The 24,605-nt window shown below is 55.0% G+C and overlaps 2 long non-coding RNA genes across 8 annotated transcripts; one reads left to right on the forward strand and one right to left on the reverse strand.

Annotated features, from left to right (window-relative positions):
• Positions 1-255: 255 nt before the first annotated feature.
• On the reverse strand, positions 256-2,906 carry LOC119872710. Its single transcript, XR_005361748.1, has 2 exons — positions 2,759-2,906; positions 256-1,859 (listed from the first exon to the last, which is right to left on the reverse strand). It is a non-coding gene; the product is annotated as an uncharacterized LOC119872710 (long non-coding RNA).
• A 9,327-nt stretch (positions 2,907-12,233) lies between these two features.
• On the forward strand, positions 12,234-22,704 carry LOC111096839. Of its 7 annotated transcripts, none has more exons than XR_005362727.1 (5): positions 12,234-12,477; positions 14,741-14,859; positions 17,675-17,792; positions 19,030-19,526; positions 21,497-21,674. It is a non-coding gene; the product is annotated as an uncharacterized LOC111096839 (long non-coding RNA). The 7 variants fall into 7 exon arrangements; XR_005362729.1 differs by having other exon boundaries at positions 19,030-19,205; XR_005362728.1 differs by lacking the exon at positions 21,497-21,674 and having other exon boundaries at positions 19,030-19,205; positions 19,365-19,673.
• The last annotated feature ends 1,901 nt before the right edge of the window (positions 22,705-24,605 follow it).

The following is a 24,605-nucleotide window of genomic DNA, read 5'->3' on the forward strand; positions in this document are numbered from 1 at the left end:
GTGTATTTTCTTTTGATGTAAACTACATATATAATGAAATGCAGAAATCGGGAAGCCCAGGTGGCCCAGCGGTTTAGCGCCTGCCTTCAGCCCAGGGCGTGATCCTGGAGTCCCCAGATCAAGTCCCACGTCGGGCATGGAGCCTTCTTCTCCCTCTGCCTGTGTCTCTGCCTCTCTCTCTCTCTCTCTCTCATAAATAAATAAAATAAAATCTTTTAAAAATAATAATTTCTTTAAAAAAAAACAAAAAACGCAGAAATCTTAGGTGTATATTTGCTGGGTTTGGACAAATGACTACAGCCCGTAGAAGCCAAATCCCAGCAAGACACAGCCCACGGGCTTCACCCCCAAAAGCTCCCTTGCGGTGGGTCTCCACTTCCGACTTGAGAAGGCTCCTTCTGAGATCGTCACCTGAGGTGTGTGGACAAGGCGTGTGCCACAGTCTCAGCCAGGTGCCCCCAACAAAGGCTGCTAAGTGCCCCCCCCATACACCCACCTAGTGCAGGGCTGTGTTCCGGTGTCTCTCCCCCTGAACACCCGGGGTCCCCTCTCAGGCTCCAAATCCCCCTCGGGCCATGGCAACCGAAAGAGCTGCCCCCTTGAAAGCCAGATGTGCTTCACGCTGTGAAACAGCAAACCACAGACCGAGTCATTCCACGTGCAGACCTGAGGTCCTGGAAGGCTTCTCAGGGGAAGTGGCACTCGAGTGGGGTTTTGAGGAATAAATAGGAGCTTGGCAGATGAAGCCAGAGAGGGCCTCCCAGAGCAGGTGCGCTACCTCAGGGGCGTCTACCCCGGTGTATGGGAGAACTCCGAGGATGCAGAATGGCTGGAATGCGGGCAGAGGAGGAGAGGAGGGCAGCCGGGCTCACAGGAGGAAGGGCCATGCTCCGTGAAGACGACTTCGTCCTATGAGGGGTGGGGAGCCCTGGGGAGGTGTTGGGCAGGAAAGTGGCATATCCAGGCTCCCGTGTTTCAAGCTTCCCAGTGGTCTTGCCTCGTGCAGGAAGATATGAAGGCGGACGAGAAGGGAAGGAGAACCAGTGCAGGGGGCATTCCAGAAGCCCAGTCAGGAGCCAGCAGAGATGGTCTGTGGCGTCAGCATCCCTGAGACTTCCCCGGTGGGGGTGAGGGGGAGAAATGGCAAGAGCATGACCACAAGATGTGGCTGGAGACCAGAGAGGCTGGTCAGTGGAAATGTGGACGCCCCAGGCTGACCCGTCCCGCAGCTGCCACCTGCTACCAGCCGCACTGCCTCCTGCCGGGGAGGTTGCTGTCTGCATGGTGCGGGGGTGGTGCTGGACAGGCTGACAGGCCCACGGCACCCAAATCCACTCAGGCCCCTTCCTCTCCTGGCCAACGGGGAAGACTCCAGGCAACCCTAGAGGTTCTAGAAAACCACCCTTTTTGGGGAGCCGGGGTGGCTCCGACTCTTGATTTTGGCTCAGGTTGTGATCTGAGGTCATGAGATCAAGCCCTGTCTTGGGCTCTGTGCTCAGTAGGGAGTCTGCTGGAGAGTCTCTCTCTTTTCTCTCTCTCTCTCTCAAAATAAATAAATGAATCTTTAGAAAAAAAGAAAATCAGCCTGTTTGGGCTCCTGTGCTGGCCGAGGTCCCCACCTGCGGGGAGCTTGAAACCCTGAAGTCAACCATGAACACCCCCTCCAGCATCAGGATGGTAGATGACCCCTTGAAGGTCCCTCCACCCATCCTGGTTACATCACAACACGGGTCCCGAGTTCAGTCAAGCTCTGCTCCGGGTGAAGGACAGGCAGGTGTGGCAGGCAGGTGCTCGGGAGAAAGGAGGAGTGGGTCCAGGTCCAGGTCCAGGTGGTGGCCCGCCTTCTGGGCACAGCGCTTCTAGGAGGTCAGGGGAGATACTCGTCTGCTGGGAATCAGGGAACTGCAGGCAATACTGAGAGGTGGCCTGGCCCCGAGGCAGGGTGGCCCCACCCCACCCCCCGCCAGGAACTTGGGAATGACTTGACCCCAGTGTGACTCATGACCCCTTCCTGGCCTCATTCCTCACAGTTTCCACGGATGGGTCATCCAAATCTCCCAGAGTAGGAAATGGGAACGTCCCAGAGAGGTTAGGTGACCTTCCCCAGATCCCACAGCAGCAGGCAGAAGAATCCGTTCCAGAGCTCCTTCCAGAGCTCCAGGCTCCTGACAGCTGCCAGCGGGGAATTTTAAATACACCCCACAAATCATTTCACAGTCAGATGAATACCCAGCATGGGCTCTGCGCCCACCCCACCCCCATGAAGTCCCCGGAGGGAGAGACTGGTGTGTGCACGCATGGCCCGGAAGCCAGCAGCTGGGTGGAAGGGACCTCTGTTCCACACACAAAACCCACCAAACGCCTTGAGGCAGGCCTGACCATGGTACCCAGGGTGCTTGCAGTATAGCCCTCGGCGAGCCCCTGGGGGCTGGGCATGGGGTGGAGGGGGAGGGGGGGAAACCTTTGCAAATTCAGTGACATCTCTGCTCAGACTCGACTTGGTGAAAGGCAGGTAGGGTCTGGGTGAGCAGCCAAGGCGGCTGAGGCTGTCCGAGGGGTTCCCAAGGGTACCAGCCACAGGCATGTAGGGCGCAGAGGTGGCCAGTCTTGAGCCGGGGCAGCCATTGTGAGGGGGGTGCAGGGAGCCAAGACGGGAACCGGGGTCTGGGGCAGGCAGGGCCTCTGGGGCTGTGGCCAGCCCTTGCTTCCCTGCCCCTTCTGCTGCCTGGCCCCTGCTCCCTGAGCGCCCAGCACTCACCCTCTCATAGGATCGTCCTGTGGGTGTTGACTCTGGGGTGTAGTAGGGGCCTGGAAGTGGGAACAGAACCAGAAGTCTCTGAAGTCACCTCGAGGATTTCCAAATCAAGCCATTTCTGAATGGGGACTTCACCCATGCCCGGGCCCAGCCCTACTGGGGCCTTTGAGATCTCAGCCCCCAAGGAGGAGGAACCACTAATCTTATCAACTGGGCTCTGAGGAATTTGGCAGGGAGGGAGGCAGGGGCTCCGGGGAGGGACTGACTGGGCTGGCAGGCCCATCTCCCCCATTCCGGGCAGGCGGGAGTGTGCTCATTATTCATAGCCCTGCAATAAAGCCCAGTGATAAGCTGTCGCCTCCTCCACAACACAGACAGTCTTCAAGTTTGGAGCAAGGAACCAGATGAACAAACTGCCAGACCAGCCCCAGTGTGGCTGGGCCCGGTCCATATAACAAACAGTCCCTCGGCCTCCTGCCACAGCCTGTATCCCGGAGGGCTCCCTTTTCTTGGTCCCCCCAGCATGTCAGGAGTGTGTCTTCATTCTCCAGGTGCCATGCTCCTCCCGCCCCAGATCCCCCTCCAGGGATGGAGCCTGCTTCCTGCCCGCCCAAAGCTAACCCTAGACCAGCTTGTTCCTTTTTTTTTTTTTTTTAAAGATTGTATTTATTTATTCATGAGACACACACAGAGAGAGAGAGGCAGAGACACAGGCAGAGAGAGAAGCAGGCTGCATGCGGGGAGTCCAATGTGGGACTCGATCCCAGGACCCCGGGATCACGCCCTGAGCTGAAGGCAAACGCTCAACCACTGAGCCACCCGGGGGGCCCCCAGCCTGCCAGTTCCAATCCCACCTCCCTGGGAGGCTCCCTGTGCCCCCTGGGCTGTGTTCCAGCCCAGGCAGAGGCAGAGCCATGCCTTAGGATGCTGGGCTCAGGTTTCCCCTCCCAGTGTCTCTTATCTCTAGTCTGGAAGCGCCAGATCACTCCCCTTTGAGGTCCCCAAACACCACCTATTTGATGTGTTTGCAGTTGTTCCTTGAGTAAATAAATGAATGCATAAGTCACAGAAAGAAGCCTACCTGGTTGCTGGAAGGAGCCTTCAGAGCAATCACACCGCAGCCAAGTTCACGAAAGCAGAGCAAATGGCAGGGGGCACAGCCAGCCAGAGGATGGGCTGCCCCCTGCCCTGGCACCTCAGTTCTTCCCTCAGGGCCTGGCATCCTCTACCGCCAGCAGGGCAACAGAGGTTCCTGGACAGGATCCATGCTCACAGAGCCCCAGAGTGGACCCCGTGGGCCACCAGGGGCCTCCTGGGGACAGTGGGCCAGGCCTTCAGAGCACAGACAGAGTGTGTTTTGGGCACCAGCTCGTGAGCGTCCTAAAGCGTTCAGTAGCCTGCTTTCCAGGGTCCAACGGGGACTGCCAGAACCCTGGCTGGGGAGCTCGGCTCTCCCTGCTTTGTCGGGCCTGCCAGGTGGGGCCTGTGACCATGGGAAAAATCTGCTACCCGCCAGAGCCGTGAGCAGGCCCCAGTAGCCATCTCCTCAAGGAGGCTGCACCTGCTGGGACCTGGGCTCCCTGGGGCCTGCAGCTGGCCCTGAGCTCTGAGCCGTAGGGGGCGGCCGGGAAATGACCCCACCGCCCTCCCTGCATGGCCCCCATCCTGGGCAGGGCGCCATCAGGCCGGGCCTTCCTTCCTGGGGACCCTTCTCCCGGGATCCAGGCCGGGTAAGGCAGGGGCTGTAGCGACCGATGCCAAGCGCAGAGCCAGAGGAGCCACGCTGGGCTTCTCAGAAAAACATGACTCTCTTGCTCAGTACAAGCACATTTTGGAAAACATTTAAACAAAGAAAGCATGTGGGGAGAGTGGGAAAGGGGGAAGACGGGAAGGGCAGGAGAGGGCAACTTTTTTTCTTTTTTTTCTGGAGAACACTTATTTCTCTCTGAGTAGCCAAGCAAGGCCTAATCCCAGCAGTTTGGGGGCCAGATTCAATAAAAACTCTGTCTGCAGAGGCCTGAGCAAAGCCACAAAAAATAAATACTCGGTGGCTTGTCCGGTCTGCCGCCGCCTGGAGCCCCGAGGGCCGCGCTGCTGACTCGCCGCCCAGTGGGATGCGGCCCGCGTTGGACCGTCTCCGCGGCCGCTCGGCTTCCTCTCCCCAGTTAGGATCATTTAAAAATCCTAAGTAGAGTTTCCGGTGCGGAGGGGAGCACAGAAGAGAGCGTATTTGGCTGAAGGAAGGGAAAAAAGGAGGTCAGAGAAGCCAGTTTATTTTCAGTGAGAGCCCGAGGCTGGCGGACCGTCTCGCACGGGTCGTGTCCTGTTTGGGGTTCGGGCCTCCCCACCCCAGCCTCCCGCCTGCGTCTCCCTAGACGTGTCCTCACCCCCGCGGAAGGGAGGTCCGGTTCTCCCTCAGAGGGTGGCTCTCGTGGGTCCCCGGGGTGCCCCCTGCTCCGTGGGGCTCTGCTCCGGGGCCACCGAGGAACTCCAGACAAGGACATTCTGGGCTGCAGGCAGCGCCGCACTGCGCAGGGCCACGCCGGTCAAAATGGAACAGACTTCCTCAAACTGGGAAGAGCAGACTCTGACACTGAGTGGTGGGAGGGGGCAGTTACCAGGAGCCCAGAGGAAAAGAAGGGTAAGGGGCTTCCAGAACCTGGGAGAGTCTTTGCGATGCCAGCCCACCGCCTTCCCGGTGATGGTGTCACTAGAATAAATTCCTTTCTTGTCTTAAGCCACTCATTCCTCTGCCTTTGGATTCTCAGAGAGGGACCAAACCTGATGTGTTTGGGGCACCCAGAGCTAGGTCCTCTTGCACCCCTGCGCCCCGGCCAGTGGGCCCGGTGGTGCAATCAGAAACAGGAAGATGACAGGAGTGCACCCCTAAGCCCCACGGGGGCCTAGAGACCCAAATCCCCAATTCTTTGTGAGGTCACAGGTCAAAACACATGGACAGCCATCCTGGGGCACGAAAAAATCCTAACTAATCCCAAAACATGACTGCTTTCCTACTCATGGGCTAGATCCGCCCTCAGACTGAGTGCCTGGTGGGTCAGGTCTGGAGGGCGGATCTGTGGGGGTGAGTTTGTGCTCTGCCCCCTCCGCCACTCTCTCCGTGCCTGTCCGGTAAGGTAACAGGGTCTGTCTTGACTTCTAGGAAACAGCAAAGCAGAAGGCCAGACGGCTCCAGGCCTGGCTCTGCCCCGGGGCAGCCTGAGCCTGGGGAGCTAGGTCCCCCTCTTTTGTCCGCTGCTACTCCTCAGGGCCCAGCGGGGCTGCCAAGGGGCCACAGACTCCGCCTATAAATACATTCCCCAGACATGACATTTCACCCTCAGAGAGCAACTCTATTAAGTTAAACACTGTTCTCCCCAAGGTCTTATTTGAAAATGCAAATACTCTTGAAAGGGCTGATTCCCAGAATGTGTGCCTTTGACGAAACTCACACTCGGAACTGATGGATAGGAGTATCCTGACTCGACCCCAGGCCTGTGGGGGAGCTGTTCCCTTCCTCTGGCAGTGACCGCTGTTCCCCAAAACCTCTCCTCGTGGCCTCAAAGTCACGGTCGGGTGGCTCATCGTATAAAAACACTCAAAGCCCAGTATTTGGGACAGAAAAGATAAGAAGAAAAGGACAAGTAGAATGTTCAAGGCAATCCTAGGTCTTGTCCCCACTGTGTAACACAAGGCAGTCACAGGTAGCTTAAAGCAGGCCTCGGAAGCAGGAGTAACTTAATCTTTGAGCACAGGAGCTGTATTTATGAGTGGTGGCATGTGAACTAAAACTCCAAGCTCTAAAGCACTTCCCCAGGAGCAGGGCTGAAACAGAAAAGACTTCTTAGCAGCCAGAGAAGATGTCAAAACCCATGCTTCAAAACACAAGCTCTTAATTTGTGGGCGAACCTTAGTCAAAACCTTCAAACTTATACTTTACGCACAGTTGTAACTGCCTGCATGAGCTGACACCCAAATCCAAGGTCGAGTAAACGGAGACAGGAAGGGGTACAAAGATCCAAACTGGTCTGGTCAGTTTGGAACGGGATGAGGGGCTCACCTTCATAGTGCTCTGAGGCCACGACCCAAGAAAATAGCAAGCTTCACTTGCAAGACTGACCACAAGCCACCAAGAAAGCATTCTGTTCTGCTTCAAGGAGTATATGATAGATTCAAGGAAGATTTAGGGGCACCCGGGGGGCTCAGGCATCGAGCATCTGCCTTGGGCTCAGGGTGTGACCCCAAGGTCCTGGGATCGAGTTCCGCATCGGGCTCCCTGCAGGGCATCTGCTTCTCGCTCTGCCTGTGTCTCCGCCTTTCTCTGTGTCTCTCGTGAATAAATAAAATCTTAAAAAAAAAAAAAAAAAAAAGATTTAAGAAAGATTTATATTCAAAAGCAAGCAAAAAAAAAAAAAAAAAAAGCAAGCAATGAACATAGCTCTATCTTTTAATGGGATATACTCATGTATCAGAGCATCAGGTTTCTTCTCGGCTGAGCCAGGAGTGGAGGTTTTACTGCAGGAGGCTGATTCCAGCAAGCTCTCCAGCTGCCTTGAAGCTCCATAGGAGGCAGGAAGAGAACTGGGCCCCGGCCCTGGCGCCCACATCCGTGAGCCTGAGCCATCCAGGCCAGGGACCTGTCAGCACTCAGGCCCCTGGGCCCTGGACCTACTGGGCTCTCTAAAGGTGGCGAGTGCCCCTGAGGAAGTCAGCCTCTGAGTTTAATTTAAATACCCACAGGCCACTTCTGGACAGCACATGACCCTTAAGGGGTTCCCCAGAGCCCTCTGCGGCTCCACAGAGAAACAAACTGCCCTGTTGTCAGGCATTCATTCATTGTACCCGCAATAGGGTTTTTTGTTGCTGTTGTTTTTTGCAGGTTTTCTGTACCTGCAACAGTCATTAAGCACCAACCCCGTCAGAAAAGGATCATCACGTGAAAAAGTCTGATGGGCTATCTGTCCCTCACTTTTTCTCAGTTCTTCCCTCCTTTCATAAGCAGATCTTGAAGCTTCTGAAACCAAGAGCTCTGTCCTACAAGGCTTTTGTTCTTAAGCTACAGCGAGCAGCAGAACCACACAAGAGACACGTTACAGAGGCAGGACCGCCCTGCCCCGCCATTAGATCTGCTGAATCAGAATCTCCTGCACCCTGGGTCCTGCCTGTGAGGCTCCCCACAAAGAACACAAAACCAACGATTGCAGGTGCTTTTCTACCAAAGGTTTGTCATTTAGACCCATAAATAGTGAGCCCTTTTTACAAACTGCTTCTCCGCAAGAACTGTCTGCGAATCCCTCAGGGATCTGCAATACCATGAGCCTTTTCACAGGGACATCTCTAGGGAATTCTCTGGGCAGATGTTTTTCCTACCGTGGATGTGAATAGCTACAGGGGAAGATCTGGGCCCCAGCCCCACCTTTGTGACCCTCACAGAGGCCTGACCGGCTCCCATTCTGTTGGGATCATCGTCCGTAGCTTCAGTGTTGCCAAGCTTGAAGGAGGGCTGAGAACCTGGAGGTTCTTGGGCAGCGAGGGCTGGCTGGGCAGGGCTCTACTTGCAAGGAGGTGAGGAAGGGAGACACCCAAATCAAAGGACACACGGGCCTTTTTTCACCTTGGGAACTTCTCAACTTGGAAAACATGAGGTTCTCCTTGCACCCCTGGTTTGCCTTGAGTGCACTTTAGAAAACGCATAGATTTGGTTTCAACTCAAAGTGGTTCATTGGGTACTTTTCAAGTAAAAAAAAAAAAAAAAGAGTTTGAAGGGGTGTTTGGGTGGCTCTGTCGCTTGAGCGACTGACTCTTGGTTTCGGCTCAGGTTGTGATCTCAGGGTGGTGAGGCTGAGCCATTCATCAGGCTCCACACTCAGCGAAGAGTCTGCTTGAGGGGCTCCCCACCCCCTGCCCTTCCCAGCAATCACCTGTGCATGGGTGCTCTCTCTCTTTCAAATAAATAAATCTTTTTAAAAAGTGAATTTAAGCAGTGAGTTAGTAAAAGAAAAATCTGAATTCAAGGTTGTACATTCCAGGTGGCAGGGGTTTTCTCTATTTTTTTAATTTTTAAAGATTTTATTTACTTACTTGAGAGAGCAAGTGAGAAGAGAGAGCATGAGCAGGGTCAAGGGAGAGGGGGAAGCAGACTCCCTACTGAGCAGGGAGCCCAACATAGGTCTCCAACTCAGGAGCCCCAGATCGTGACCTGAGCCCAAGGCAGACACTGAACCAACTGAGCCCCCTAGGCTCTTCAGGTGGAAGGTGTTGAATCTTGGTTCAGTTCAAGTCCCTGTGGTTCAAATAAACTCAACAAGCATTTATTTAGCACCTAGTTTTTTCCAGGGTTGGAGGTGGGACACTTTCTGTTCTTCGGGGAAAGGAGGTAACTAAACAAGCTTACTTCCTAGGAACAGGACCCCCCAGGAACAACGGCAGAGGGCATTGAGTTCTGGGTGAGCCTGGCCTTGGGGGGGGATGTGTGTATTTGGCACAGAACAGTGAATGAGGAGGGGTTTCCTATGCCGCGGATGAGCAGAGAGGAAAACAGGAGGGTCAGGACAGCTGTGGGGTGCATAAAGCCATAGATGAAAGGGAAGGGGTTTGGCAGAGGGGTGCCCGTGGGCTTGGAGAGGAATTTGGGGGCCACATGAGGACCTCATCCTGGGCTTCTGTGACCAAGACTGTCCCCACTTATGGTGTGAATCTCCATCAGTCCAATAAATTCTCTGGGCAGGAGGAAGGGCCTTGTACTTATACACATATTTGTTTAATAGCTTTCTTTAGATATAATTCACACACCATGCAATTCATTCATTCAATTGAATGGTTTTCTTTTTAACATTTTCATCAGCTTTATTAAAGTGTAATTTATACACAATAAAATTCATCACTAAAATTACTTAAAGGTGTGCTATTTGGGAGCGTCGGGGTGGCTCAGTGGTTGAGCACCTGCCTTTGGCTCAGGGCGTGACCGCGGGGTCCTTGGATTGAGTCCCGCATAGGGCTCCCCACAGGGAACCTACTTCTCCCTCTGCCTGTGTCTCTGGCTCTCTCTGTGTGTGTCTCTCACGAACAAATAAATAAAATCTAAAAAAAAAAAAAAAAAAGCGTGCTATTTGATGAGTTTTGACAAATATGCAGAGCTGCCAACCATCACTACAATCAAGATATAGAACATTTCTATCCCCTCAAAAAGTTCCTCATGCCCGTTTGCACTCTATCCCTCCTCCCACCTGTAGCTCCTGGCAACCATTGATTTGCTTTCTTTCACCATTAGGTTTGCCTTTTCTAGAAAGTCAGATAAATAGGATCACACAACATTCAGTCCTTCATGTCTGGCGTCCATCACTTAGGATAATACTCTTGAGATCCATCCACCTTGCATTAATAGTTCTGAATGGCTTTTTGAATATTCACAGGCATGTGTCTACATCACCACCATCAATTTTAGAACATTTTCCTCATCTCAAGAAGAAGCAGCTCGGGGGTGCCCCGGTGGCTCAGCTAGTTGAGCGTCTGACTCTTGATTTTCAGCTCAGGTTATGATCTCAGGGTCCTGAGATCAATTCGAGTTGGGCTCCATGCTGTGAGTGGAGCCTGCTTGAGATTCCCTGTCGCCCTCTCCCTCTGCCCTGCCCCCTCTCCTATCCCTCTCTGGTCCACCTGCCCCCACCAAGACTCCCCACTTCCACACCAACCCAACGTTCTGTGTCTCTGGGTTGCCCTATTCTGACATCTCAAATAAATGGAATCTGACAATATGTGGCTCTTCGCATCTGTCTTCTTTCACCTAGCATCACATTTGCAAGGCCCATCATGATGTTCTAGCATGTGTCAGCACTTCACTCCTTTTTCATTTTAAAAGATTTTATTTATTTATTCACGAGAGACAGAGCCACAGGCAGAGGGAGAAGCAGGCTCCCTGAGGGAGCCCTATGCGGGACTCAATCGATCCCAGGACCCCGGGATCACGCCCTGAGCTGAAGGCAGATGCTTAAGCACTGAGCAACCCAGGCATCCCCACTTCATTCCTTTTTATGGCCAAATAACATTCTGCTGTGTAAGTATACCTTTTTTTTTTTTTTTTTTTTTTGCTTACCCATTGTCAGTTGATGGACATTTGGGCAGTTTCCCCCCTTTGACTATTGTGAATGGTGCTCTATGAACCTTCCTGCTAAGTCATCCCCATTTCAACCCCCATGTTACACATGAGGACACACATTTTCACGTCTCTCGGGCATGTACGTAGGAGTGGCATTGCTGGATCACAGGATAACTCTAACTGTTCGAGGAATGGCCGGATGGTGTGGTATTTATATATTTATTCCAAGAAGAAGATGAATGACAGGATACCAGTGCTAATGAAAATCTGCTGGAGGCCAAGGTGAGCCCATGTTCAGGGGAGGGGGAGGTTACAAAAGCAATCAGCTCACCGCAAGTGGCACTGCCATCTTCCCAATCACAAATGCCAACTAGGAGGAAACAAATAGGGGATCCCTGGGTGGCTCAGCGGTTTGGCGCCTGCCTTCAGCCCAGAGCATGATCCTGGAGTCCCGGGATCGAATCCCACGTTGAGCTCCCTGCATGGAGCCTGCTTCTCCCTCTGCCTGTGTCTCTGCCTCTTTCTCTCTTTGTCTCTCACGAATAAATAAATAAAATCTTAAAAAAAAAAAAAAAAAAAAAAGGAGGAAACAAATACTGAGCCCGTACCTGCGACCACCCATCTAGAGACCCATGACATGTCCTTGTTGCTGCCACACTGCCCCACCAACCAGGGCCCGGGCTGGCTGTGAGTCTCAGGGGAGCACAACAAACACATCTGTGCCCCCAGCCCAGCATCGGAGGGGGACACTGAATCATGGATAAGCTCACTTTCCCAAGGTTGAATCGCTCATAATGATGAGGCTGGGATTCCAAAGCAGCCTATCTGGCCCCAGCGCCCACCTCTCTATGTTACCTCAATTATTCTTTCACAAGGACAAAGATGACATTCTTAATCACAGACAAGGACACTGAGGCTGAGTCAGATACCCTTTCCCAAGGTCCACACCAAGGCCTCCCTTTAGGACGGTGGGGGACAGAGCTCACATGCAGCGAGCTGCAGTGGTTGAGGTACAGGGGTGTACCTTCCTGTAATGCCGCCTCCTCCAAGAAGTTTTTCCTGACTGCTCCCCCAGGTGGGGTTACAGCTCCCCCTTCGGGGCTCCAGTAGCTCCCAGGGATGCTCCCACCATGGCCCTGCTCACTGTGCACGACCACGGACATGTAGGTGGCCAATGCCCACAGACTGAGCTGACCTCATGCCCTGTGCATCTCCAGCACCCAGCCTGGGTTCCTGGCCCAAGCAGGGGCCAAACAAGCACATGGGGGACAAGTGGGTGAACTGCGACAGTGAGGTCCGGGTAACAAGTGACCGAGGGGTGGGCGGAGGGAAGAGCTGAGCTACCCAGAGCAGGAGAGGGTGGGGGGACCCCACGTGGCACAAGGACTTCCCGTGGGGAGCCCTGGAGGCAGCCTTGGGGCCCTGAGCTCTAACAGTCAGGAGAGGCCTCAGGTGGGGGTTCTTCTGTGCCTGGGGCCAGAGCCACGGCAAGGACAGCCAGGGCCTGTGTGAATGAGAAGAAGACGCCCTTCCTCCCTCAGGGACTCGGTCCTGGCCAGGCCCCGTGAGCCGCCACAGATGCCCTCAGCGGGGCCCTTGTGTGGGACACAACCTGTGCACCGTGTGTGAGGTTTTCTGGGGGTGGGGGTGGGGGTGGGGTGTGCATGCGGGGGTGTCCACGGGGAGGTGTGCACAGCCAGGGTAGATGCCATGTGTGCATCTGTGCTGCAGTGTGCAAATCCCCAGCCGGTTGGCCTCCGAGCGAGGAGGGTGGGAGGCAGAGGCACGAGGGTCCCACGTCCCACAACTAGAAACGGGGTGCCTTTCAGAGGAAGTGACATGGTTTCCTCCTGCCCCCGGGGACGGGCTGATGGCAGTCCCCGGCTCTGTCCCCAACCGGCGGATGGTGCGGGCTGGGCAGGCCACACGCTGGCCCCCCTGCGCCAGGCCTGCCCCCTCAGCGCCCAGGCCGCTTAGTGGGGGGAGAGGCGGGAGGGGCTGAGAAGAGGACTCTGGGAGGGGAAGTGTCGCTCAGGGGCTGGAGCTGCCTGGCCTGAGAAGGCCGAGGCCCAGCCGGACACCGGGGGCGGGCGGCTCTGGGGGTGCAGCAGGTCCTGGCCGGGAGCCCCATTCCCCCAGGAAGGGGCCGCAGGGACCCCAGGCGGACTCGACTGCCGACCCCAGGACGCTGCGGCCCCCACGATGGCACCGGCCGTGGGTCAGCGGCCTCCTGCCCCGGGAGCCCAGGGCCACGCAGGGCGCAGAGTCCGGGCCACCTGAGGTCTGGGGGAGGAAGCTGCGGCCCCTGGGCCTCGCGTGTCCCGGGACGCCTGGCCTCGGCGGGGGCAGGGCAGCTGCCGCTCCCAGGCTGTGACCCTCCGCGGCCACGGAGCCGGGCTCCCGGGGTCCCCGAGACTGTCTGCGCTCTGGGCGCCTGACCCGCGCCGGGGTCCTGAGCCACACCTCGCGGGGGAAGAGAAGAGCCCCCCAAGGGCCGCGCTCGACTGGGGGGCACAGGCAGCCGGCTGGCCTTTCCCCGCGGGAGCTCCCCGAACACTGGCTCCCCGGGAGCTCCTGTCCTGCGGGCCCTGCCCAAGGCGGCGGCGGGAGGGGGCGGGAGGGGGCCGTGGGCTGGGGGGCGCCCGGCCCGGGGCCGCTGTCCTCGCAGCGCCCACGCACCGTCTCGGGGGGCTGGACCCCGCGAGTGGGCGGCAGGGCCCGGCTCCGTGGACAGGAGGGCCGGCAGGTGTGCGGGAGTGGCCGAGGGGCCACACGGACCAGCCCCCCAGGAAGGTCCCGCGGGAGCTGCGCCCCCACAGCGCGGGGACAGCCCCCCCTTGTGCTGAGGGCAGAGCTCCCATCAGGGAACCCCGAGTCCCCTGCGGTCCGGTGCTGCGCGGGAGCCACGGTCCTTCATCCCTCCTCAGTCCCCTCCTCCCTCCTGGGCCCCGCTGGGGATCGCCCCCCACCTTCCCATCTTACAGATGTGACACCGAGGCCCTGATGGGAAAGGTCCCAGGGTGGCAGCTACCGGGCACCGACTGAGGGCTTCCCGGCATCTCCCCGCAGCGCGGGGTGCTCTCTCCATTTCACAGAGGCTGGGAGCGGTCAGGGAGCCCCAGCTCCCCGGCCAGGAAGACGAGGGCATTCTGAGGGGGCCCTTGCTGGGAACCCCAAGCCCCAAACCTCACTGTCCCACACCCAGGCATCGAACCAGGTACGTCCACTGAGAAAGACAGCGTCTCCCAGTCACGTCTGCCAGGAGAAGCCTGGTGAGGCCGGCAAGTCATTCATCTGAGCTTGTTTCCTCCCCTGTTAAATGGGGGTGATAAGGTAACAGGGATATTCAGGGCTTGTAAGACTTCAGTAAACAGCGCAAATAGGGCCTTCTTTTTGAGGCTCTCATTACTTCTTCTTCAATCCCGTTCCCTCTCCAAAGTGACCTGGGTGTGATATTTTAAGTGATTTCTCTGAAAGCATTCTCAAAGGTTAAGAATGATACAGAGGCTGATTAGGCATCTGACCCTGACAAAGCTTCTGGGCTTCTAAGACAAGCGTCCTCAGTCATTTATTGAGGTGTAACCTACATACAATAAAATGCACCCATCTGAGAGGATGCTGAGTTTTGACAACTATATACACCCACACAGCCACTTCAATGGCCATGGGACAGTCCCATCATCCCGTAGAGTTCTCTGCCCCATCCCAGTCACCCCTTGCCCCCAGCCCTCCTCCCAGACAACCAAAGGTGGGCCTTCTATGGATTATGAAGTAGATTTGCCTCTTCTAGGGTTTACCCAAGGAAGTCATACACTATGTGTTCCTTTGTGCCTGGCTTCGATTCATACACTGTTGCTTATATCAGCAATTTGATCCTTTTCTTCCCACACTAGGACCTAACAAGTGAGTGGGTTGCTGCCAACACGGCTCCTGGGACAGGCTGGGCCTAGGAACCGGTGGGGTCCTGCTCTGATCCGTGACACCTCCAGCGTTGGAGATGGCCTGGCCCAGGGTAGGCGCTCAAGTTGGAAGCAAGTTAAATTGATCAACCATGCAATATTTGTGAAAGGCATAAACCACCAGATCTGGTGGTGAGTCATCTCGTTGCTTTGCGAGCAGCCCCACCAGCGTGGGGAGGAAGGGGGTAAAACCTAAATAGGACGGAGTAGAAAGGACGGTTTTAAGAAGAGGCGTTAAGCCACCGGGGCATAGTCCCCGTGCTCCTTACCCAGCCTAGCCGGCCGCCCCCGCCCCCGCCCCCGCCCCCGCCAGGGATAATTAGAAGCTCGACGCCTCGGTCCCTTCCCCGGGGAGTGAATGGGCTCCGAGGAATGAATGACCACACAGTGGCCTCATTGTTGGCGGCCGGAGAAACTGAGGCCAGAGGGCGGGCGGGAGGGCCGGGTGACTGGAGGCTGGGTCACCGCGTGAGTCAGCGGCGCAGACGGGCGAGATCGCGGTCCTTAAGGTTTACAGGGCGGCCGCCGCCACCGCCTGGCCCAGGTCTCCGCGCCCCGCTCGGCCACCACGGCTGGGCGCCCGGCAGGGACGTCCCCACCCCCCGCGGTGGCCGGGGCGGGGGGACCTGGGCGGTGGGGACGGGGAGGGAGGGAGGGAGGGAGGAAGGGGGCGGGGCGGGGGGACCTGGGCGGTGGGGACGGGGGGAGGGAGGGAGGGGGCGGGGCGGGGGGGACCTGGGCGGTGGGGACGGGGAGGGAGGGAGGGAGGGAGGAAGGGGGCGGGGCGGGGGGAACCTGGGCGGTGGGGACCGGGGGGAGGGAGGGGGCGGGCGGGGGGACCTGGGCGGTGGGGATGGGGGGGAGGGAGGGGGCGGGGGGCGGGGGGGACCTGGGCGGTGGGGACCGGGGGGAGGGAGGGGGCGGGCGGGGGGACCTGGGCGGTGGGGACGGGGAGGGAGGGGGCGGGGCGGGGGGACCTGGGCGGTGGGGACGGGGAGGGAGGAAGGGGGCGGGGCGGGGGGACCTGGGCGGTGGGGACCGGGGGGAGGGAGGGAGGGGGCGGGGCGGGGGGGACCTGGGCGGTGGGGATGGGGGGGGAGGGAGGGGGCGGGGCGGGGGGGACCTGGGCGGTTGGGGAATGGGGGTGGGAGGGAGGGGGCGGGGCGGGGGGACCTGGGCGGTGGGGACCGGAGGGGGCTGGGGGGGGGAGGGAGGGGGCGGGGCGGGGGGACCTGGGCGGTGGGGACGGGGGGGAGGGAGGGAGGACCTGGGCGGTGGGGCTGGGGGGGCGGGGCGGGGGGACCTGGGCGGTGGGGACCGGGCGGAGGGAGGGGGGACGGATAAGGGAGGGATGGGGGCGGGCGGCGGGGCGACAGGGACCGGGGAGGGGGGCTGGGGGCGGGGCGGGGGAGCGGGGCCAGGGCCGCGCCGCAGCTCGGCCTCCTCGGCTCCCGGCCCGCCCGCTGGCGGCGGCAGCTCCGAGCCGGCCCGGCCGCTGGAACCTGAGCCCCGGGTGGCCCCCACCCCGCCGCGCTCCTACCTGCGCCACCCGCGCGGCGCCCCGGGAGGCGGCGCGGGCCCTGGGAGCGCGGCGCCGGGTAGACGGCGCACGGCCGGGCACTGTCTCCTCCCGGCGCCGCGGCCGCGCCCCCCCCCGACCGCGGGCGCCCCCTCTCCCCGCGGGCACCTCCGAGCCGGGCCGGGGGCGCGCATAGCCCGGCCGGACCGGCGACCCGGCCCCGACCCCGTTCCCGGCTGCTCCCCCGCAGGAGCCGCGAGCGCCCCGCCCCCTGCAGCCGTAACCCTCCCCTCCCCAGCACCCGCACCCAGGGATGCTCCCCCTCCTCCCCCCTCCCCTCCTCCTGGCCCCCTCCCCGCCCAGTGGGACCGGGAAGGGGGGAAGGATGCAGTCACGGAGGGGACCCGGGCAGACGCCGCCTGGCACCCTGTGCCGTGGGGGTGGGGGTGGGGCGGGGGTGAGGTGGCGGCCCGGGGTCACCCGGAGGGGACGCGTCGAAGAGGGCCGGGCGGAACCAGCGCCCTGCGGGTCCCAGGGGGGTGGGGGTGTGCGCTGCGGGACTTGATGTGGCCCAGAATACGTCCTTAAATTTTTAAAAACAGTCTCGCTGTATAGAGAACACTGGAACCTTTAAGTTCCCATCCCCTTGCCTGAGTCCAGAGTGAAACTCCAAACATACTTATTAAGAAACTGTTGCTTTATTTTGACTCGTTTACATAAATTTTCCACTTTGGGGGGGATGGTGGTGGGCTTGTGGAATCCCTAAAATAACTTTTAATGGAGCGAAGCCTTCCATTATGGGAAGCGCCTAGACGCAGGAGGCGTCTGGAGGCCTAGGTTCCCGTCACAGCCCTGCCACCAACTGGCTGAGTGACTGAGGCACATCCCCGCCCCTCCCGGCCAGTGTTAGGAAAGCGGATGCCACCCCCCACACACACACACCTCCACCCCAAAGGAGAGACCAGAGAGCTGTCTGAACCATGAAGAGACTGGGGTTTCCTTCCTCAAAATGTTCTGGTACTATAGAGAGCCACCGTGGAGCTGAGAGTAAAAATAAAAGAAGTGAAGGCAGTTTGCTTTTGTCAACGGTGCCCTCGGTGCCTAACTCTGGTTATAGTAGTGGCTCGGTCAGGGTCACCTTCAGGATCTGTGCAGGTCCATTAATTATATACTGTCCTATCACCATGGGGGAACATCCCATCACTTCAGAACCTTCAGACCTTTGTACAGTTCTCCTGCAGCAGGACATGTGGGGAGGGGCACCAAGGGCCTGGCAGGAGGGACTTTTGCTAGAGGCAAAGAAGAATGAAGGTGGACAGGTGATGTCAGCTTGATGTGTCACATTTCAGGGAGCCATAACAGACCTGACCACGGAGGCCCTACCCACCCAACCACCAGGGCTCGGAGAGGCTGAGTAATGTGGAATGTGGACACCCGAGTGAAGCAGCCATGAAGCTTTACTACCTGGTCAGTCAGTGCTCTGGTAACCTGTCTGGCCCCTTTCCTCCTCCCCTCTGCTCTGCAGGTGTGGGGTTGGGGAGGCGCCAGTGAGAGAGAGCCCACAGTGATTCCATGTCCCCTTTGCCGCCGCCCCCCCCCCCCCCCAGTGACAAACACATGCATTTCTGTGATGGGCCAGATGTGGCAGTGGGAGAGAAGCAGAGTTTAATCTAAAATGGTGGAATGGAAAAAAAATAAAAATAAAATATAAATAAAATGGTGGAATGGTGGGAAGAATGAAGAGAAGGTGATTAGTGCTCAACTCAGAGAAGACAGGGGAACAATTACTTTAAAAGGTTTTAATTGGTCTTGTTCTGAAGAACTCACTTGTCCTGTGCTAAAATCCCAGGCCAGCTCAGACCTGCAGCTCCGGATTGCCCAAGTGCCTCCCTGTTTTCCCCTTTGAACACTAGCTCTCAGAGCAAATGCCTCTATCACCCGACCTCTGATGTTTTCTCCCTTTTGAGGTGTGTGTGTGTGTGTGTGTGCGTGTGTAGTTAGCTGGCTGCTTATCTATCTTTATATAGCAGGTCTCCAGGCTGGCAGGTCAGAGGCTTGGCCAGAGCAGGACCTCTCTAATTTACTCTCCCAGCCCTGCAGCCTGACTCACTTGGGGCGGGTCTACATCACAGTCTAAGTATACTGAATGAGGAAGGTGGCTTCAAGCAAACTGGAAACCATTTCGAAGACGAGAGTAGGCACACAAGTGAACACATAGCTACTCAAACCACAGCAGCCAACCAATGGGGGTTGGGGGGGGTCCTCCACCAAACCCCAAACTAGTTTTAAAGTTGTTTACAGATGATTGGTTTGCACTAGATAATAAAGCTAGGCTACTTCCCACCCCGCGGACTGCTTGCATCTCGAAGGGAGAAGATGGGTTAGATCGACTCTTTGAACAAATGGCCAATTCTAGGGCTGGGGCAGGAAATACTGGAGCCTAGAGCATTTTGTAGTGCCAGGAATTAGGGAAGTGCTCCAAGATCACAAGGATGGGGATGTGTTAGAGGAACCAACCTGAAACAGCTCCTGGTAGCCAAAGCTGCAACAGTGTGAGCAAAAGTAAATAAATAATATATTGGGTTTTCATCCAAAGTATAATAAAATAAGTATCCATGAAGGAATTCATACTGATACCAAGAAATGATTGAGGCATAAATAAGCAAGTGAGGGAGAAGAGTCAAATCTCCTGTATTCCCTCAAGGAAGTGGAGCTTCATTCTCCGCCCCCCTGGAGTGTGGGCTGCACTTAGTGACTTCCTTCCAGAGCATACAGCAGAGAAAGGGTGGTAGGAGAGAATACCTGTGCAGTGGGGAGACCTGGTAAACACTACCCCAGCGAGGTCGCCCAGCGAGGAGGCCAAGGTCAACATTGTTGCGGGTAAGTCATATTATTAGCATGCCTCCCTGATCTGATGTGATGTGACCAGCACGTCACCCCTCCCCGAACCCTACTCTAACCGTGAGGAAAATCATCAGACACACCCAACTGAGGGACATCCTATCATTCATCTGACCGGTACTTCTCAAAACCTTTAAGATGATCAAAAACAAGGAGAATTTGAGAAATCATCATAGCCCAGCAGAGCCTAAGGAGACATGAAGATTAAATAGAAGCTGGTACCCTTGGTGGATCCTGGAACAGGGAAGGATGCTAGGGAAAACTAGTGGAATCGGAATGAAGTATCAAGTTTAGTGAAAGGTAGTATACTGTTGCAAGTCCTGAGTTCTGGTGACAAATGGCACCATAGTAATATAAAATGTTAACAATAGGGGAGGGTGGCCCGCGTGGCTCAGCGGTTTAGCGCTGCCTTCAGCCCAGGGTGTGATCCTAGAGGCCCAGGATGGAGTCCCACGTCTTCGGGCTCCCTGCACAGAGCCTGCTTCTCCCTCAGCCTGTGTCTCTGCCTCTCTCTCTCTCTTTCTCTCTCTCTCTCTGTGTCTCTCATGAATGAAAAAGTAAAATCTTAAAAAAAAAAAATAGGGGAAATTGAGTGCAGGATATATATATATATATATATATATATATATATATATAAAATCTTTAAGAAAAAAATAAAAATTAAATTAAAAGAAAAATAAAAATTAAATTAAAAGAAAAAATAAAAAAATATTTTAAAAGAAAAAGTAAAACAAACAAATGGGTCTGGCATGGGTTTTGATACCACAGGACTTAGGGGTCCTAAGGAGAAGGAGATGGGCTGACAATGGAGCCCAGAGAACCTGAGGGAGACTTCGGAAACTCTGTGAGTTGACCAGGCAGGGTAAAATAACTTGGCTTTTAAATCATTTTGTGTGTTGTGTTTTTTTATTTATTCATGAGAGACACAGAGAGAGAGAGAGGCAGAGACACAGGCAGAGGGAGAAGCAGGCTCCATGCAGGGAGCCCGATACAGGACTCGATCCTGGGACTCCAGGATCATGCCCTGGGCCGAAGGCAGGCACTAAACCACTAAGCCACCCAGGGATCCCCCATTTTGTGGTTTTAAAGCAGCTTGCTGCATGTTGCCGAAACCAAAACATAATGCCATCTTGAAATTCTTCTACATGTAAACTTAAATTTTTAGTTGCTTAAAAAGAAAGTACATTAGGGGCACCTGGGAGGTGCAGTGGGTGGAGCTTGGGAATCGATCTCGGGGTTGTGGCTTATAGCTCCACGTTGGGTATAGAGGTTACTTGAAAATAAAATCTTGAAAAAATACATACATATATATAAAGTTCAAAGGCAAGCAAAAGTAATCTCAGGCGTGAGGTGTCAGAAAAGTGGTTATTGGTATTGGGGGTGGCTGGCCAGAAATGAATGACGGAGCTTTGAGGTATTAGTGATATTATGGGTTTTGACCTGGGAGCTGGTTATATGGATGTATTTAGTTTGTGAAAATTCATGAAGATGTTTGCTTATGGTCCATGCACTTTTCTGTGTGCAAGTTAGATATCAATAAAAGGATCATAAATGATAAAATCAACTTCTTATCAAACATTAAACTTTAGAGCTGGGAAAGACCACCGTCCCTCTCCCCCCAGGAGGCAAAACCTAGAGTGGTCGCTAGTTGTGCCTGTCCCTGCTGACCGGGGTTTCCCACTGGACGCCTCTGTGGAGCAGTGGGAACCCTGCAGCCCGCCACCAGGTGGGGGAGAGGACCGTGGGGAGAGCAGCACCACCCCACCCCCGGGGGCGACCTTACACCATACTCCCACTCATCTCTGCCTCAGCTTGCCCCTGGTAAAGAGGATCCCCAACTACTGTGCTGTATCTGTAGATCCCCCAAAAATATCTCCCTGCCATTGATCAGACTAGTCTTTGTCTTTCGGACTCCTCAGATTTTTTAAAAAGATTTTATTTATTTATTCATGAGATACACAGACAGGCAGAGACACAGGCAGAGGGAAGAGCAGGCTCCCTGCAGGGAGCCCAATGTGGGACTCCATCCCAGGACTCCAGGATCACCCCTGAGCCGAGGGCAGATGCTCAGCTGCTGAGCCCCCCAGGAGCCCCAGGAACTTCTCAGATTGTATTGTGTGCAATAGGTCCCTGGAAGTTTTACACCTGGAAAATCAGGGGTGAGAGAAATGTTGGTGACTCCAGCTCTACTACTGAGTGATGAAGGCTGACCTGGGGCTAGAAGGATGGAGTCTGACCCCAGCTCTGTCTTATCCAACTCTGACCTCCAGGGTTCTTCAGAGGACTGACTTGGGATCCAGCAAAGGGGACACAACTGACCCAGCATCACCAGGCTAATGCTCCCTCACTGTGCTTATCTCTGTAATGTCCTCTTAAGGGTCTGGCTAAACAGGCTGCTGCTGTGACCAGGAGTTTAATTGTTTCCTTAAATAAAGGTTTTTGTTTCCATAATTTCTTTTATTGAAGAAAAAAAAAATCTAGAAAAGTGAAGAGGCACGACACCCAGAATTTACTTGTCATTCCAGCACTCAAAAATGCAGCTACCTGAAAGTTTTCACATTTTGAAGGATCACCTATCATGGCACTACATTCTTGTGTTTTTTTTTGTTTTGTTTTGTTTTGTTTTTTTGTTTTTTTGTTCTTATATTTAATTTTTGTAGCTAAGTTAAGCAGGAGAATGGGAATTCTTGGTTTGCCATTGTTGGGAGTTGAATGGTTCTCCAGAGACTTCTCTGGAGGTCTGGAAGATGGGTGGAGTAGAGTCATGGGTAGGGTGGAGGAATGGGGGACAGGGCCTACACCCGGGACATCCCATGGAGGCTTTTAGAAGGGTTTTTCTCTCCCCGGATTATACTATCCAACTCACAAACCAATCCTTTGGGAACTGGGTTTGGCTGTAAGGTTGGGTTATCTTTTTTTTCTTTAAGTATTTTTATTCTTTTTTTTTTTTTTTAAGTAAACTCTACCCTCAACTTGGGGTTGAACTCACATCCCCAAGACCAAGAGTTGCACACGCTACCAAAGTCGCATGTTTTATAGACTTAGCCAGCCAGACACTCCCTAACTTTTTTTTTTTTTTTTTTTTTTTAGAGCAATGTAGGTTCACCTGCAGCTGAAAGAAGCGCTGTGGAGAGATCCTGCAGACTCTTCACTCAGTTTCCCCCAATGAGAACATCTTCCATTAAGTTTGTCTTTTGGGGGCACGTGGCTGGCTCAGTTGGTATAGGGTGCAACTCTTGATCTCAGGGTTGTGAGTTCTAGCCCCCCATTTGATAGAGTTTATTTAAAAATACAATCTTGTTAAAAATATCTTCTTTTGTGATCTGATGGACTTAAGAAGCTTAGCCCAAGGTCATCGAGCTAAATCATTCCCCTTCTTTTACTGGTAAGAAAACTGAGGGCAGCCCGGGTTTTAGCGCTGCTTTCAGCCCAGGGTGTGATCCTGGATTTCCAGGATGGAGTCCCGCGTTGGGCTCCCTGCATGGGGTCTGATTCTCCCTCTCCCTGTGTCTCTGCCTCAGTCTCTCTCTCTGTGTGTCTCATGAATTAAAAAAAAAAAAAAAGAAAAGAAACAAAGAAACTGAGGCCCAGGGTAGGCAAGTGAGTTTCCTAGGCTCACAGCTGGGAATGGCAGGCTCTAGGCCCTCGCCCCTGGGCCTCTGGGGCTTTGTGCACAGGGGGTTTCATTTTCTGTTCTCCAGACTGCCTGAGCTGAGTCTGGCCTGGCAAGTAGAAGTTCTTCTTGCCCAGTGGTAAAGCTGTAAAGGTTTATTTTTCACCAGTACTCTGCATCCAGGATAGGCTGGCTGAAGCAGAGTGGGGGAGGAGGGCTCTGCTCTGCGAGGTCCCCACTAAGAGGGTTCCGTCTCTGTGTGTGCATGATTGCCCAAGTCCAGAAAGCGGGAGCACAGTGCCTGTAGGCTGGATCGGCCGCTCGCTTTGCACTCTCAGGTGGAGTGGCTGCACGTGCTTTAAGGGGGCAAGGAGGGGCAGCCCGGGTGGCTCAGCGGTTTAACGCTGCCTTCAGCCCAGGGCGTGATCCTGGAGACCCGGAATCGAGTCCCACGTCAGGCTCCCTGCATGGAGCCTGCTTCTCCCTCTGCCTGTGTGTGTGTGTGTGTGTGTGTGTCTCCCTTTTTGTGTCTCTCATAAATAAATAAATAAAATTTTAAAAAGGGGGGGGCAAGGAAATGTGTTTCTTTCGCTTTTTTTTTAAGATTTTATTTATTTATTCATGAGAGATGCAGAGAGAGAGAGAGGCAGAGATACAAGCAGAGGGAGAGGCAGGTTCCCTGTGGGGAGCTGGATGCAGGACTCGATCCCAGGACCCCGGGATCACACCCTGGGCGAAAGGCAGACACTCAACCACTGAGACACCCAGGTGTCCCAAGGAAATGTGTTTCAATCTTTGTGAATGGAACCAGAAATATTTGTTGAGCACCACGAATGAATGGCCCAATAACCCTCCATCTATCAGGAGAGACAGGCTTTTTGAATTGGTCACTGGCAGGCTTCTTTGCGATTAGGATGCTTCTTTTCTTTTTTTTTAAATTTTTATTTATTTGTGATAGTCACAGAGAGAGAGAGAGAGAGAGGCAGAGACACAGGCAGAGGGAGAAGCAGGCTCCATGCACCGGGAGCCTGAAGTGGGATTTGATCCCGGGTCTCCAGGATCACGCCCTGGGCCAAAGGCAGGCGCCAAACTGCTGCACCACCCAGGGATCCCATAGAATGCTTATTTTCTGATTTCACGTTTTTTGATTGTTCTACTGCCTTCTGAGGCCATCTCCCACAGGCCTGGGCCACAGTCCGTTGGTCCTACAGCTGTATGTCTCCGGGGAGAGAAAGCCTGGGGAGACATGCCTGCATCCCCCAGCCAATGAACTCTGGAAGCTTCTCTCTAAAATGCTAATATAATCTGAGGCTGTGTTAATAAAAGGGAGATGACGGTTCTGGAATATCATGTTAATACTTGGACTACTTTCTTTCTTTATTCATTTGACACTCGGGCCTAGGATACTCCAGACCCAAATCACTGCGATCTGGGTACCTTCCAACTTGCAGCTGGAGTGCTGACTAGGTGAGGATCCCCAGAGCAGGGTGACCTTGACGATGAGGGACCTGGGACAATCACCTGACGGAGTGGGCGTGCTCAGTTCCTACTTGGGGACTTGGAGGACATCAGTAAAGTCTTCAAGAGCTGACAGGTGGAAGTACATTATTTTTGCTGTGTGGCTGCTGAAGGCAGAAGGTCGGTGAATGGACGCGAGTGGTAAGCAGGCAAACTTCAGCTCCCTGTGGGGTCCGCCTTTTGACTAGAAAGTCCACCAAGGGAAGAGCAGTTTTCCTTGAAATGCAGGGAATTCACAGTCCCTGAAA

This window comes from Canis lupus, chromosome 7 (genome assembly GCF_011100685.1).
Source record: "Canis lupus familiaris isolate Mischka breed German Shepherd chromosome 7, alternate assembly UU_Cfam_GSD_1.0, whole genome shotgun sequence".
NCBI classification, from domain to species: domain Eukaryota; kingdom Metazoa; phylum Chordata; class Mammalia; order Carnivora; family Canidae; genus Canis; species Canis lupus.